Source organism: Sinocyclocheilus rhinocerous, unplaced genomic scaffold, assembly GCF_001515625.1.
Source record: "Sinocyclocheilus rhinocerous isolate Xijiao unplaced genomic scaffold, SAMN03320098_v1.1 scaffold3854, whole genome shotgun sequence".
Classification (NCBI taxonomy): Eukaryota; Metazoa; Chordata; class Actinopteri; order Cypriniformes; family Cyprinidae; genus Sinocyclocheilus; species Sinocyclocheilus rhinocerous.
The window spans coordinates 261,620-277,397 of NW_015639760.1; the positions used below are offsets into that span (position 1 = coordinate 261,620).

At 35.7% G+C, this 15,778-nt stretch overlaps 1 long non-coding RNA gene across 1 annotated transcript; it reads left to right on the forward strand.

The window, feature by feature from the left end:
- Positions 1–4,299: 4,299 nt before the first annotated feature.
- On the forward strand, positions 4,300–15,380 carry LOC107751599 (uncharacterized). Its single transcript, XR_001641272.1, has 4 exons — positions 4,300–4,431; positions 12,600–12,683; positions 15,204–15,244; positions 15,363–15,380. It is a non-coding gene; the product is annotated as an uncharacterized LOC107751599 (long non-coding RNA).
- Positions 15,381–15,778: the final 398 nt, after the last annotated feature.

Here is a 15,778-nt window from a genome sequence, read left to right on the forward strand (position 1 = left end):
CTTAAGTCTTTGGAAAAACCAGTTATCATACATCTGAAATGGATGCAGTCAACACATAACTAATGTCTGTATTGTCAAAAATGTACAGTCAAAGGGATTTCAAATCAATGGATTTATGAAATACGAAATAGAAATAGAAAATAGAACTTAACACTCTGAAAGGGACTACATATCTATACAAATATAAAAATAATGCAAATTAACATAAAAATAAGAAACACCAAATTATTACTTTGACCTCTGCTGAAAATGTTTTGATGTGCTAAAGTATTCATTGGCGGAGCTCACTCTTCCCCCGAGGTCTCTCAGCTAGTCAGCAGACGGTGGTAGCACTCCTTTCATCCGCCCGATCTGTCTCTTGAATTCCGCAACCACTCTCAACTTCAGAATCAGGAGGACTTGGCTGAAAGGAGCATTTTCAAACAGCCTCTGAAAAGCAAATCGGCCTATATCAGGGATTCTCAAATCTGGCTCATTAAACACACTTTCCTGCAGGGTTTAGCTCCTACTTTGATCAAAACTCACCCACCTGTGATTTTCTTATGATCCTGAAGACACTGATTAGCATGCTTAGGTGTGTTTGATTAGGGTTAGAGCTGAACTCTGCAGGAAAGTGGATGTCGTGAGGCAGATTTATTTGAGGATCCCTGGCCTATATGAAACAACTGGTTCTGAAAAGGTGTCTTTTGGTTTGAGCCGTTCCAGTTCAACTGAGTGACTAAAGAATGGCCAGTCAATGTTAGTATTCTCCCAGTTGCATTACAGTAGGGTGACCATACGTGCCATTTTCCCAGGACGCGTCTTGGCCAGGATTTCTATATTGCCTAAAATATCTAGGTTTTGGCTTTGTTTGCGTGTGCAGACCGATCGGTGTATGACATCAAAGTACCATACAGACGGTTATGCTTTGGAAACGCTCTCGAGGTACTTTGATGTCAAACACTGATCGGTCTGAGCCGCACTGCTTTTAAGTCGAACACACCTAATATGTACGCGTAATTGCATCGCTTTGACCGTAGATCCCACCTTCTCACACGCCATGATTGGTCCATTATGTACAATGCTTGCATGTTATTGGTCAAACTACTTTTCGATCATTACCTTCAGCAAGCATGAAAACAGGAAAACAAAGCCAAAACAAATCCTGGCCAGGACGCATCCTGGGAAAATGGCACGTATGGTCACCCTACATTACAGGGCTGCCTACACAAAAACCTGCATGGGCCCAAAGGTACAAAAGTTGCTCTGGGCCATCATTGGATTAATGTGGGCACTCGCCTAGTTTGGGCTGCTCACAGAGAGCCCATGGTGAGCCCAAAGCTGTGGGCCCTGCTTGGGCAAGCACGCACGGGGCCTGTTTAGGTTTGGTGTGGGCTGTCCCTAGACCACTGTGCCCGCAAAAACCCCGCAGGCCAGTCTGTCTCATACAAAACTTCAAATCCTTCTGCAGATGTGGAGCTCTGAAGTACAATATCTCCCCCAACTGGACACTGTCAGCACTGCTTTACATCAGAATGGTCATACATCACCAGAGAAATGCATCAGACATTTTGTATCATTGAAATATTTAAATATTTTGGCCCACAAAATGCAATAAAGAAATACATTTTGTGTGTCACTCAGTATTTGTTGATGAAATTCTAAAGTTTTTTTTTTGTACAATATGTAAACCATGACCAGTGATTTGTAAACACAGACCTCGACTATACAATGCTGTTTTTATTTCTTTGCCAATTGTGTTTTTGCCCAAACATTGCAGTTGCAGACTCGTTAAAATATAAAAACAATTAGAATAGATAATTTTATGTTTACATATAGACAATAATCCTCTATTTCTACAATATAAGAATAGTTTCCTGTCATAACATTGTTTTTTTCTTAGCAGTACACAGTAAAGTATTTCCTCAACATCTTCCTCTGCTAACTGTGTTTGTCGTCTGTTAAACACTCCAGGATACTTTGGCTTTGAGTCTGAATTTTTTTTTTTTTTGTGCTGGGCCGGCTAAAGGCCACATTCCTCAGTGATTAGTCAGTTAATGACCGTAAAGAACTGGTTAAAAACAACAACAACAATAAAAAAAGAAGAAAAAAACACCGAAAACTAGTACAAAAATAAAAAATTTCCCTATTTTTAGCAAATTAACATTACACACAGTTGGCTAAATATATAAATTAAATGGCGTTCTGTAATGTTGACAGCTAACAATCACAGGTCAGATTCCATTAAAGCTGTTTGTGACCCAAAATAAAATATAAATAAATAAATAAATCATACTGCTAATTAAATTATTATTATTATTTTTTAATCAATTTAACATTATGCACAATTGGCTAAAATATATAAATTAAATGTTTTTTTTTTAATGTATTCTGTAATGTTGACAGGTCGCAACCTTCTGATTCCATTCATGCTGTTTATGATCCAGAGTCCAGAAAAACATCCAGCCATTATATTTAACCTTCAATATAATAATAATAATAATAAAAATAATAATAACCTATTGTTAAACAAAAATAAATAAAATAAAATAAAATAAGATATTACATTTGTAGATCTATGGCATTATTGATACCATAATGTTCACTCTTTTACGCTTTTGCGCAGTGGTTTTTACCTCAGAATCAGAATATCTGATTTGAATAAAACGCTGAGATTAAAGTATTGACTCAGAGAGAACACTAGATGGCACTCTGTCCCTGTCAAAAACAAAGACTAACAAGCCTTGAACCCTTTGGAGGCCTGCGTGAAATGACTCTTAATTTGACATTCTGTCATTAGGCCTGATTCATTCTCTATGTATTTCAGTTCTCCTGTTTACATCTGAAGTTCATTAAAGATTTTCACTGATATGTTAATATTAAATGATATTTAAAGGGCAGTTAAGTTAAACGTAAAATATTCAGAGCAGTTTTATCTTGTTTTAACTTGATGATTGGATCAAACTGATTCATCCAAACCTTGAGTTGGTACAAAATTGAAGGCAGAGAATGACAGAATGTTCTCTCAACACATTTTGTTGGCAACAGAAGGTCTCTGTGTTTGCAGAAGGATCATTTGTTTTGTTCAAATAAACCAGACACAGAAGTGGCAATCATATGAGGCGGGTAGTTAGTTAAATCCACACTTAAACAGCTGGGGCCCTGCAGGAACCGGGGGATGGGGAAGCCAGCCCTTCAACATACAGCACTTTCTGTAACTGTGTGTTTTCTGTTCTCTTGTTAGATAAAACTACACAGGACCTGTGACACATCACTGATTACTTTCTGGTGTCAAATCCTTGTTTTGCCTATAAACCTACACATGACTGCACAAACACACACTCACAGAGAGACAGAGAGAGAGAGAGAGAGAGAGAGAGACGCAGCAGTTGCTGTAACAATCGAAGATTCCAAACATTCTTTCCCATCTCATCTCATTCTGGCTCAGTTCACTGTCCATGAAAATATTCCTCGAATAATGAAATCCTTGTACTAAATCTAAAATAAAATATAAAAAAAGAAGATAGCAATTTTTCACCCTGATAAAATGATGGATAGTTTGGGGGAACTGTACTAAATAGAAAATGGAAAAATAAAAAAATACACAAATAATAGAAAAATAAAAATATAATGCATAATGAAAGGTTTAAGGACTATTTATTACTCAAAGTCAATGTTAGTTTCATTGTTCATTGTTTCATACGTTCATTCATTGCAGGGCAGAGAGAAAAAAAAAAAGGTTAGTTTCCTGGGAAACCTTGACACACACACACACACACACACACACACAAAAGAGAAATGTTATAAATAATATAATATAATATAACAATATAATATGTATGCATGCATTAAATCTGGAATATATATTAAATATAAATAGCTAATATATGATGATATAGGATTTACAAATATTCAAATATTTAAAATCTAAAAAAATCTATCTATCTATCTATCTATCTATCTATCTATCCAATATTTACATAGATAAATATTCAATGTAAAGATATCAATATAAATATTAAAAATTAAATATTTGAATATTTGTCACTTTGCTTATAGGCCCTATTAGTTGAACTGAACCGTTGCATAATGTCAATAACGTTATTAATCTCCATACGACTTTTAGTATTTTTAGTACTATTTTTAGTATTTAAAAATGAAAAAAGAATAAGTAAACAAACTTTTGGATTTCAAATAACTTAGATTTCACATGATCACAAACTTTACGGTCTGCTTGTGTGTGTGTGTGTGTGTGTGTTTGTGTGAGGGCGCGTGCGTCACACACGCGCGCAGTGAGCGGTACTTTGCGTAACACCGGAACTGTGATGTGCGGACCGCTGCAGCCCTACGACTCCACAACACTATTATTGTTCATATGATTTATTTCACCTTACTCAAGTTTTCCTGCCATGACGCTCTGGATTCCCACTAAAAGAGAGAAATATGGAGTGGGTGAGTGACTTTCAACGCGCTTTTGTTAGTTTTTACTCAATGTTTCACTCTGGAAAGTCGCGTTGGAGTTTGAGGAGCGTTCAGCCGCACCTTTACCTGAACACACACACCACGCGCTTCTGATACCTGTATGGAAAGTTGTCAGTTATCATACATGAACTACTCAGATGCTTTAATACATCAACAGGACATGGCTTTGTTGACATATTTTGTAAGAGAAGTTTGGATGGTTGTCTCATTGTACTTTCGGGTCACAAACAATATATTTGTTTTACTGTAGTTTGTTTATAAGTGCACAGTAGAGTGAATGTTGTTCCTGCAGGTTTGACAGGACAATACAATTACAATAAATACAGCAACAGAGCCGCCAGAGTTCCAGTGATCACAGTCATAAACAGCATTTCCCTTCCAGTCACTTTAATCTGTGAACATGAGCTCAGGTTAACACACCCATAAAACCAAACAGAATGAACTCTTTTATCTCACACTACTCAGTGGCTGGGTTGTTTTGCAAATGTGCTTTATTATTGTTTGCGGCTTGATAAGGGCATTTAGATACTGTACATTTGTGGTTAGTTGACATGCTATACTTCCAATTGCAACCATCCAATTTATGTCACAAGCTTCAGTTGAATTTACTGAAATAAGTTCTCAGAACAATAATAGTTGTTGCCTGTCAAATTAAATCAACTTCACATGCACAAGATATCATAACAAAGTACACGCTCTGCTGGTCTCAAGTAATTTTCAAGTCCTTGTCTTCTTCATGTTCTTTAAAAAAAAAAGCCTTTGAAATAATAATTATAGAAACTAATTGTAGAGCAAATCTGACAGCTTTTGAATATGTTATTTATTGGAACAGTCAATGTACAAATGAATGGTTTGAGTCTGAATGTGTCAACTGTTTGGACATACTTGACAATTTATTATTCTCATAATAAAAACAAACGCTACTGTTCGAAAGTTTGGCCACATTTGTTCCACCTGACAGGCCTAGAATATAGCATTATGACATACTGTACATGTTAGATAGCAGACTCAGAACACATTTTAATATTTGGACCGCATTTGTTGATCTTTTTGCCCTGAGTGCTGCTTCTTTTCTGACCCTGGCTGTTGCACGTGTATTTATTCTGTTGCTGTGGTGCGGTGCAATACTGTACTTACTGTTCATGCCAAGAGCGGTCAGCTGGCCAGTTTAACGCACACAGGGACGATTGTTGTGGTGGAGCATTCTTAAGGGATATGTAATCTGTTGGTCAGACATCAAGCGGTCTGGTTCCTACTGGGCCAGTTTTCCCGCCCCTGAGGACTTTGACATACATTTGAGGAATTTGAATAAAAGTGCTTTTTGCATCTGGTGAGGAATTGGTAATAAAAATATAATTTTTTGTGCATTGTGCATTTGGAATTATGGACCCTTAAAGGGGTCATATGATGCTATTTTAAAGATCATTATTTTGTGTATTTGGTGTAACAGAATATGTTGACATGCTTTAATGGTGGCTCTTTGGATTTGAGACTTTAGTGTTTGCAACTTTACAGATCTTCTTTATGCACCAAGAGCTTGTAACACTCCAAAGAGAAAGGAAAAACTGAAATCGCATCATATGACCCCTTTAATGATGCATTTCTGCAGTTCTTAAAGCTGCAGTCCGTAACTTTTTTGTGTTCAAAATTTATATAATAAGCGAGTACACCATGAATCCATTTTCCAAACCGTGTTTTTGGCTTGTCCTGAATCACTACGGTACACCTATAATAAGTGTTTATATTCGGACTATTTAGACTGGTTCAGATAGGTACCGCTGCGGAGTAGCCCAGTACCTGCGTGATTCTCCATAGACATAAACAGAGAGAAGTAGCTCCGGCTACAATGTTCTTCCACAAGACGCACGCAGTTCTGTTTATTAACCGCTAGAGCGCCAAAAGTTATGGACTGCAGCTTTAAGTTTTTAATTTTTATTTTAAATTTAATGTATGTTTATCACACTATACTTTGTGTTATATCACTTTGACATTAAATGACAGAAAACTAGTTAAAGCTGATGTGCAAGTGTTTGTAATACAACAGCTGAGGGCAAATTTGACATCTTTCTGTCTTCTGACCAATGTAATCAACCTCTCTGTATTTTTTCCTCTTTTATAAGGTCATAGAAACACTAGCATGGTTTTTCTCTCGCTATTGGAGCAAATGGGAACGCAGGTATTATATTTCTTGTAGTTTCCGTTCACCACTATAGAACTATGACAACTTCCACTTCTGAGAATATTTTTGTTGTGTCTGAACTCACACACATTTGTGTTGTTTTTGCACCATAATGTCAGCACTATTTCTCCATGTCACTATAACCACAAGGCATTAGTTACACTATGCAATCACAACTGGTCTCTGAAATGGCCCGGTTCATCATTGCACTTGAGCAAAGCGTATGAAAATGTGTGGCCTGCCTGATGGCCTGCCTGCCTGTCATAGATGAGAGCATACAAAGACCGGTCAGAATGGAGCCTGTTAGCACAGCCCACATCCCAGCATGCACTAGGCCTCAACACTGTGACACCTCTATGGCCCATTTGGCCGAGGCAACAAATCACACGCTCAAATAGAGCCTAGTGTGTGAACTGAATCATTTTCTGTGATGCCTGGACTGTGGCAGTTTTTTGTAAGTGATAAAATGTCTTAATATGGTATTTTTGTCTTAATGACACACATTTTTTTTAGCTGAGCATTTTAAATGTAGCCAGGGGTGATGAAATTCTTTGTCTTTGGCACTTCTTAGTGAGGTCTGGATTTGTTTGGGTGTGGACGGGAAATTTCATGCACCTGTATTACGAATGATTAATCTGAGAGAACCAGACCGACGTTTATGGGCTGATTTTACGAGTTGCAGAAGTTACGAGATATGGTGGCATTTTCTTTTCTTCACTGTGCACATAATATGTCAAGATTGTAATGAGCTTGCTCTATGGAAATTTAGCTGCAGATTAACCGGAAATGAAAAGTTGCTTCATACTTCTTTGCTGTGAAAAAGAAGCGGACAGATTTATCAGTTGAGTGTGCTTGAGATCTGCAGTGCACTAGTGGAAGCATGTTGTGAAACGTAGCCTCAAGCTTTTCGGTTTATCTATGAGTCTTCATTTGAACTGAACAATGTGCATGCCTGAACAAGGCCTGAAACATTTTCCCTTGGGCTGAGTGTCAGTGCGCTGTAGATAGTGTGGCATTGAAAAATCGTATTATTTTTTTTTGTAGTTTATCTTTTTTATTGTTTAATGCATCAGCTATGGGTTGGAGATATAAGGCTGGGGGGGGGGTGCTGATCATTTATCAGTGTTGAAAACAGTTGTGCAGCTTCATATTTTTGTGCAAAAACCAGTCTATATATGTATTTTTCAGGATTCTTTGATGAATAAAACGTTCATAAGAACATCATTTATTTGAGAGAGAAGCCTTTTGTAACTATAAATGTCTTTACTGCATCCTTGCTGAATAAAAGTATTAATTTCTTTCAAAAACCGAAACTTTTGAACAGTAGGGTTGGGAATCGAAAATCAATTCCAATTCCAGAATCGAATACTTAAGGTCAGGAATCGGATACTTGTTGTAAAATTAAAATGTCAATTCCACCTATCAATTCCTGTGTGCACATCTTTTTTTTTAAGGGGGCAAAAAGGGGCTGTAAAAAATGTATTTGTCTTTGAATCATTCATTCAAGAGATTCATTCAAAATCACTGATTCATCCAGTAATGAACCGAGTCAATCTTGAGTGAGTGAATAAAACGTTCATAAGAACATCATTTATTTGAGAGAGAAGCCTTTTGTAACTATAAATGTCTGTACTGCATCCTTGCTGAATAAAAGTATTAATTTCTTTCAAAAACCTAAACTTTTGAACAGTAGGGTTGGGAATCGAAAATCAATTCGAATTCCAGAATCGAATACTTAAGGTCAGGAATCGGATACTTGTTGTAAAATTAAAATGTCAATGCCACCTATCAATTCCTGTGTGCACATCTTTTTTTTTAAGGGGGCAAAAAGGGGCTGTAAAAAATGTATTTGTCTTTGAATCATTCATTCAAGAGATTCATTCAAAAACACTGATTCATCCAGTAATGAAAGTAAATCTTGACTGAATCATTGAATCATTTCATTCATAAATTCCATGAGATTTTGTTTAGTTGTCTAATATTTTTTTCTTCAGAATTGTGAGAGAACTACAACTTGCATTAAAAAGTCTCAATTTATCCAGTAGGGCTGGGTTTTGACACAAATTTCACGATTCGATTATCATTCAGAAGCTTGCGATTCGTTTCGATTCCCAATTCGATTCGATTTGATTCAATATTGAGTATTTTGGATATATATCAGGGACACATGCCAAATTTTCTCAAGGAAAAAAAATCTCTTAACTAATGCTGTAAATATACATGAGAGTCCGTTGGCACTACATTGCTATAATATTGAAGGTTAAAACTGACTGATTTGAAAACTGACTGATTTAAAACTGACTTGAATTGCTTAAATTACACTTAATGAAGTTTTATAATAAAAGTTACAATTACATAATATTTCTATTTCAATTCGTTTTTTAAAAAAAATATATAATTATTTAAATGGTGGCTGTCATAAAAAATATAAATTAATCATGAACAGTAAAAGTTATAATGAATATATTATATGGTGCATATATTTAGCAAAATGCCCCTCTCTACAGTTTATTTGTCTATCTGACTAATGAGTTTATGGTCACAGAATATGTTTGTTTCTGAGGTAAATGTGACGTTACGTGACATTGTTTACAAGCCGTTATATTGACGTCTTTGCGTGGCTGAAACACTGATTGAGAGATTACATGAGACAGGATACGGATTGTAAAGTTGTACTCTTTCTTTTAACTTGCCTTCGGATGTTTAGTCATGTTTATTTTGTGCTGAAACTGGTATTAATGTGGAGGAGATGATCAGTTCACGTGTGCCCCGCGCTGCCGTGTCTGTTGAATACTGCAATACAATGGACAGAATTTGAAATCTGAGTCCTTGTTTTATATTAAAAGTACCAAAGCACAATGCTTATTGCGATATATTGGATGGGAAGTGCCCTTCAACGTTCCCGTCCATTAACTGAACACAGGCCGATCGATTCTGGGGATTTAAGAATCGATATCGTTTCGTAAAAATGTGAATCGATTAAAATCGAGATATCTATATTTTTTACCCAGCCCTATTATCCAGAATTGTGCAGCTCTATTTTGCACATAAACAGCTCTTAATCGAGTCCAGTTTTTATGTAGCTGGCTGATTTTTGTTCATGGTATTCAGCAGCAATTAAATGTTTTGCAAGAAGAGACACAGAATAAATATGTTTGATATCGAAATGTTTGACTTAATTTTTTTGTAACCATATTGGAATCGAAACTGGGAATCGATAAGAATCGGAATCGAAAAGCAGAATCGGAATTGGAATTAATAAAATTCAAACGATACCCAACCCTACTGTCAACACTGATTGTGACATGACAATCACAAAAAATGAGTCCATGTATGAAACATACAGTATTAAACGGTTTCTGGATTCTGAATGTGTCAAAGATTTGGATATACTGGACTGAATTTATAATTCTTATGATTAAAAAATTAAACTAAAATCATTAACTTTGTCAATATTAAATCAATGCTGTAATGCTTAAGTGAGTTTAGGCATCACAAACTGATATTATGATAACTATATATATATATATAGAGATTTTTTATTTGCTCTCAAAAAATTTGCTGTAATCTACTGTTGTCCCTTTTAGCTAGCACAAGTAATCTAAAGAAGTCTAAACATGGAAATTAGCATCCACAATTAAATTTCCTATAAAAGTAGCCAGTATAGTCCTGATATATTGTGTAGCCCTAGTTAATGTAGATCTTTGGAACTGCTTTTATTTCTATGGTAATTCACTTAATTGCATTATTATAAATGTCTTTACTGTCACATTTGGGGTGGGGCTTAGGGCTGTCAAAATTTTTTTTCGAATTTCGAATATTCGTCGAATTTAAAATATAAATCCACATTCGAATGCAAAAACGTTGCATTCGAATTTTAGGTGTGCGTTAAGGAGGCAGCCTTATCAGTGGTGCACGAGATGCGATGACGATGTAAGTGTCATTACATTTTAATGTTTTTCTTAGCCTATCCAGTTGAAGCCATTAAATGTGGCACTGCTGTGCTGTTAATTACAAATATTGCGGTAAAAGAGAACATCAATGCGGAGAAGATGTTGTTTACGTCAAAACTGAAATCAAGCCATTCACACAGAACGCATATTTCGTGCACTTTCTAGAGGGACATCTATCACCGTTTCACTCGCGTCTCGCACAAAAGAGCCGCATGTTTAGAAAGCCATGTAAAATTAATGCAAGTTCAACTTTGAAAAAACATATCTCGAGACTTTATGGTGTTTTTTTTTTTTCCCCATCCCACTGCAGCTTGTGTTTTTAAATGAAAAATGTACTCTGTGTGATTGGCTTTCGGCCCTTTGTATTAAACTATGCATACATAATGCTGTTTAGTTTATAGTTGTTTAAGCAACTTAATTAATTATAATTGGTTTATAAACATTATTTTTTTCAAAAAAGTGAATTTTTTTTTTATATGCACTTTTTTTCACAGATAGTCATGTTACCTTATGCTTTGAAGAAACGTGCATTAGTAATATTTTGCTCGATGCGTACTCTTGTGGCCTCAGGAGAGAATCCACAAGCTTTTTTTTCACCCTAACTGAAATTATGCATTTTAAATTCGAATATAATTTGAATTTTGATAATATTTAAGTACAAAATTCGAATTTAGTTTTTCAGCCATTCTGACAGCCCTAGTGAGGCTTAGCGACAGGTCATTTTAGCAGTGAATTTTTAAAGTGATCCATGTGTATTGCATTCTTGCATTGATATATGACACTGGACAGTTTATTTAAATGGGTTGATAAACTGGTTTATCACCCACCTCCAGTATCAGCCAATCATTTTTCAGTGATTGCATCTGTATCTTTAATGAAATATATGTGTATGAGGAATGAGGATGTTACTCTTCTTAACTTTCCTAGATTGAGTCTTTGTACACACAAACTCTGGTTTTTGTGTGTATTCAGCAGATGGAAAGCAGTGTGGAGTCAGATGCATGGCACAAGGAAATCTTGCACTCCTACCAAGTGTCCTTCAGCACTGAAGAGGGAGGGAAAACTCAGGCCTTCAGTCTCGTAGTGTAGACACCCACTCTCAGGTTCATCTGCAGTTCAACAGCCCAAAAAATGTTACTACTAGTAAGAGGAAAGCACTCAGCGCCTCTTAGTGTGTTCACATTCCACGAATAAGCACTTGCGCTGTGCCCAACATTTCAGATGCTGTTTGTGCAAGCCAATATTGCATCCAAGTACAACACAAACTCTCCTATTGTCTGGTGTAACCCTTACAGTATGGTGAATCTGACTCAGATATGTGGTTTAAGAGGTGTTTGCCAAGGCAAGCATTGCTATTACTATTGGTGACCCTGTTGGAGGGACCCAAACTATGTCTTTATTATATTATACAGACTTGATGTGGGCTTTTTTGACTTTTGACTTTTATTTGTATTTAATAATAATAATAAAAGCATCTGCTAAATGACTAAATGTAAATGTAAAAAGAATAATAGTAATAAAATCCAAAAGCAATATAAACAATAATTGATATATTATAATATTTAATTATGACATATAATAATATTTAACTAATTATGATATACAATATCATAATTATAATATTTATTTGTATATTTCAGTATAATAATAATAATAATAATAATAATAATAATTATTATTATTATTATTACATTGTTGTGGCTTGTTCCGGGGCAAAATCAACTCACATTATTTTCTAAAAATCTTTTTTTATTGTAATCTCATTGGGAGTTTGGGTTGCATTTGGCTGTTACTTTGAAGATCTGAGTCATACTGACAGACGTCAGACATGTCAAGTGGCTGTTTCCCTGCAGAACTTGAGAACTTTCCACTCAAGAACTTGTTCAACAGTTGGTGCGCTGTCATTTTTTTCCTCTTTCACAGGACAGACAGCAACCTTGTTGTTTTTATTTTTTGGTTTCTCTTTGCTCTCTGCAGTCTGTGACACCCTTTTGTCTCATTTTCAGCTATCTATAACTATGATGCCAGAGGAGAGCCAGAGCTGAGTCTTCAGGTGGGGGACACGGTACACATACTTGAGACGTTTGAAGGTGAGTGTCGAGTTCCAGCGTGTCTTGACACGTCCACCCACACTTTCTTATAGCGTGTTCACACTTGCACTGAACACATAATCTGGGGTATCCCAGAGTTCTGCTGAAGCTCTGAGAGCTTCATATGTGGCCTGCAACATTCAAATTAAGCTGCATATTTGTTTGCATGATTTAAAGTGCTCATATTTTACACTTTGTAACAGTTTATTCTACCCAAAGTCTAATTATAATGTTAAAATGTTAATGTTTTCCATGACCATTTTCTGCTCTCTCTCTGACATTTAAGCTCCATTTACAGTTGGTCTGAAAGGGATAGTTCACCCCAAAATAAAAATTCTCTCATCACTTACTCACCCTCATGTCATAGCAAAACTGTAAGGCTTTTTTCTTCTATGGAACACTTAAGATATTAAAAAAATGTCTCCAATGTTGTTTGGACACCAGTGTTATTCAAAATATTCAGAAGAAAGCAATTGATATAGGTTTGCAGCAACTTAAGGATTTAGTAACAATGACAGAATTGTAATTTTTGGCTGATCAAATCATGCATGCTAAATGCAAATGTACATTATCAGTGAAAAGTTTGGGTAGGCAAGATTTCAAGACTCCATTTATCTGATAAAAAAGCAGTAAAATATTACAATTTAAAAATAACTGTTTTGTATTTGAATATATTTTACAATTTTAAAATTGATTAATGCATCAGCTAGTGGGAGATTTAAGGGAAAAAAACAATGTGTGTGTTTGTGTATATATATATATATATATATATATTAGGGGTGGAACGGTTCGCGGAAAAAAATCGAACCGTACGGTTCTCCACACACGGTTCGGCACGCGCTAGGACCGCGGTTCAACTTAAATCTGACAACGCATCTGTAATATGGTTTGCTATAAATAACACGTAAAACAAACAGGCTTCAGCTAATTTATGTTTCTTTTGATGGATGCGCATTCTGGCTTCCCAATACATTACAACAACAGCGATGAAAAGAAAAAAAAAACGTGCACAAACCATTCACTCTTCTTTAAAATCACCTTCTCGTTGTAATACCTGTCATACCCATGTCATTATACAAATTTGTGTCCTCATAAATCAAAACACACACACACGTTTCTTGAAGCATCTTGGACTTCTGGATTTAGTCTGTCTCAGTGTGTTTTGTTTCTTCACGTCATTCCAGACAGACTGGATGATGATCAGATCTCTGTGTGGAGCACTGGCTGTTGTCAGACAAAAATCTCACTGGATTATTACAATTAATGGCAAAATGAATATTTGGAAATGTAAATAATAATATTTCAAATAATTGTTTCCTATTGTAATATATATTAAAATGTAATTTGGTCCTGTGCTACAAAGCTGAATTTTTCATCATTACTCCAGACTTCAGTGTCACATGATCCTTCAGAAATTATTCTAATATACTGATACCATAATACTTTTTTCAGGATTCTATGATGAATAGAAATTTCAAAAGATCAGCATTTATTTGAAATAAAAATGTTTTGTAATGTTTCTCAGTAAATGTCTTTAGTGTCACGTGATCAATTTAATGAATAAAAGTGTTGATTTCTTAAAAAAGAAGTTCAAACTTTTGAATTGTAGCATAAACACCATCCAAAATGTTTTGTGATCACGCAAACTATTCTTTGATATAGGCAAAAACACATGTAACTAGATTGCATTTGTAGTGTAAATGCAAAGTGTCCTGATGTGTCTCAGACAACAGTGATGGGCCACCTAGTCTCCTGTCAATCAAGCATTGTGCTAAAACAAGGGGTTTTAAATTAGCTGTCCATGTGCAGCTTTAAAAGAAAACAACCATCCGATCTCAAAATTTCAGTCCTGTGAAAAATATATGATGTGCATTCAAGTGATATTTGTCTGATTAAAACACTGGACAACTTCACCTTTCTCTTTTTTTCTACATGACAACAAATGTTTAAGCACCTGTGCAACAAAATGAGTAGCAAAAGATTGTGCATTGTGTACTTAGTTGTATTTTAGCATTCTTGTTCTGCAAAAGAGAATGGTGGGAAAGGTAATTAAAGTCTGTTTCCTCGTAAACTCCCTAAATTAATATATTTTTTGGAAAGTTTTATCGTACTCTTTTTCGACGGCACACAAAATGCACACAAACTAAATTGTACAATCAACTTTCACTAAGAAACCATTATTATTATCAGTACCAATCAGCTGCCACCATGATTATTTAATTTACACGCCCCCAACTCAGAAAGTCATGGCTTAAAGACAATACAGAGTGTCTTTGTAGTGCTTGCATTCATGTCTCTCCTCTTGTAAATATGATATTTTTTTAATTTAAAATATTCCATTTCCTTTTTTTAAGAATGGAAAACCTGATTTGGCTATTTACATCTACCCTAGTTTATCTAGTGATTTTGCTAACTCTGAGCAAACAGAACATCTGCCTTATTCTGTTATATAAATAATATATAGCAGCATCTGTCATGTGGCATCATCTGGCTCTTTTTTTCTCTCTCTCCTTCTCCCAGGGTGGTACCGAGGATACACACTACGACAGAAATCACAAAAGGTGTTGGGATAATTATCATCCTACTGATAAACTGACAATCTAATCATTACCTGACATTCTGCAGCAGGCGGAATGAATTGCGTGGGTTCTCACAAATGCTTCTTTGTCTTATTTCAAGGGCATTTTCCCTGCCAACCTATATTCATCTGAAAGAAGCAAAAGTTGAGGGAACAGGGTAAGAGGCAGATCACGTTAATTATCCTCTGTAATTCATTAATAGCAAATTGTCTATCACTTAATTAAGCATGTGCTGTCAGAGGAGTCCACGGTGACAGTCATCTGCGGTTGGCTTTATGGATTTGCTCGTTTACCCTCAGAGACCCACTGTAGCACAATTGTAACACTTGTTCAAAGCAGTTAAATAATGCATAATTCATAAACGGGGGTTAAAATGCTCTGAAATGTATCATAGCAAGTTAGCAGCACATTTGGCAAGAAAATATAGCCTGATTCTTCCAGCATGCCAAAGTCACACAACATGGTCACTGCGTTACTGACTAGGGATGCGCCGATCCGATATTCATATCGGGTATC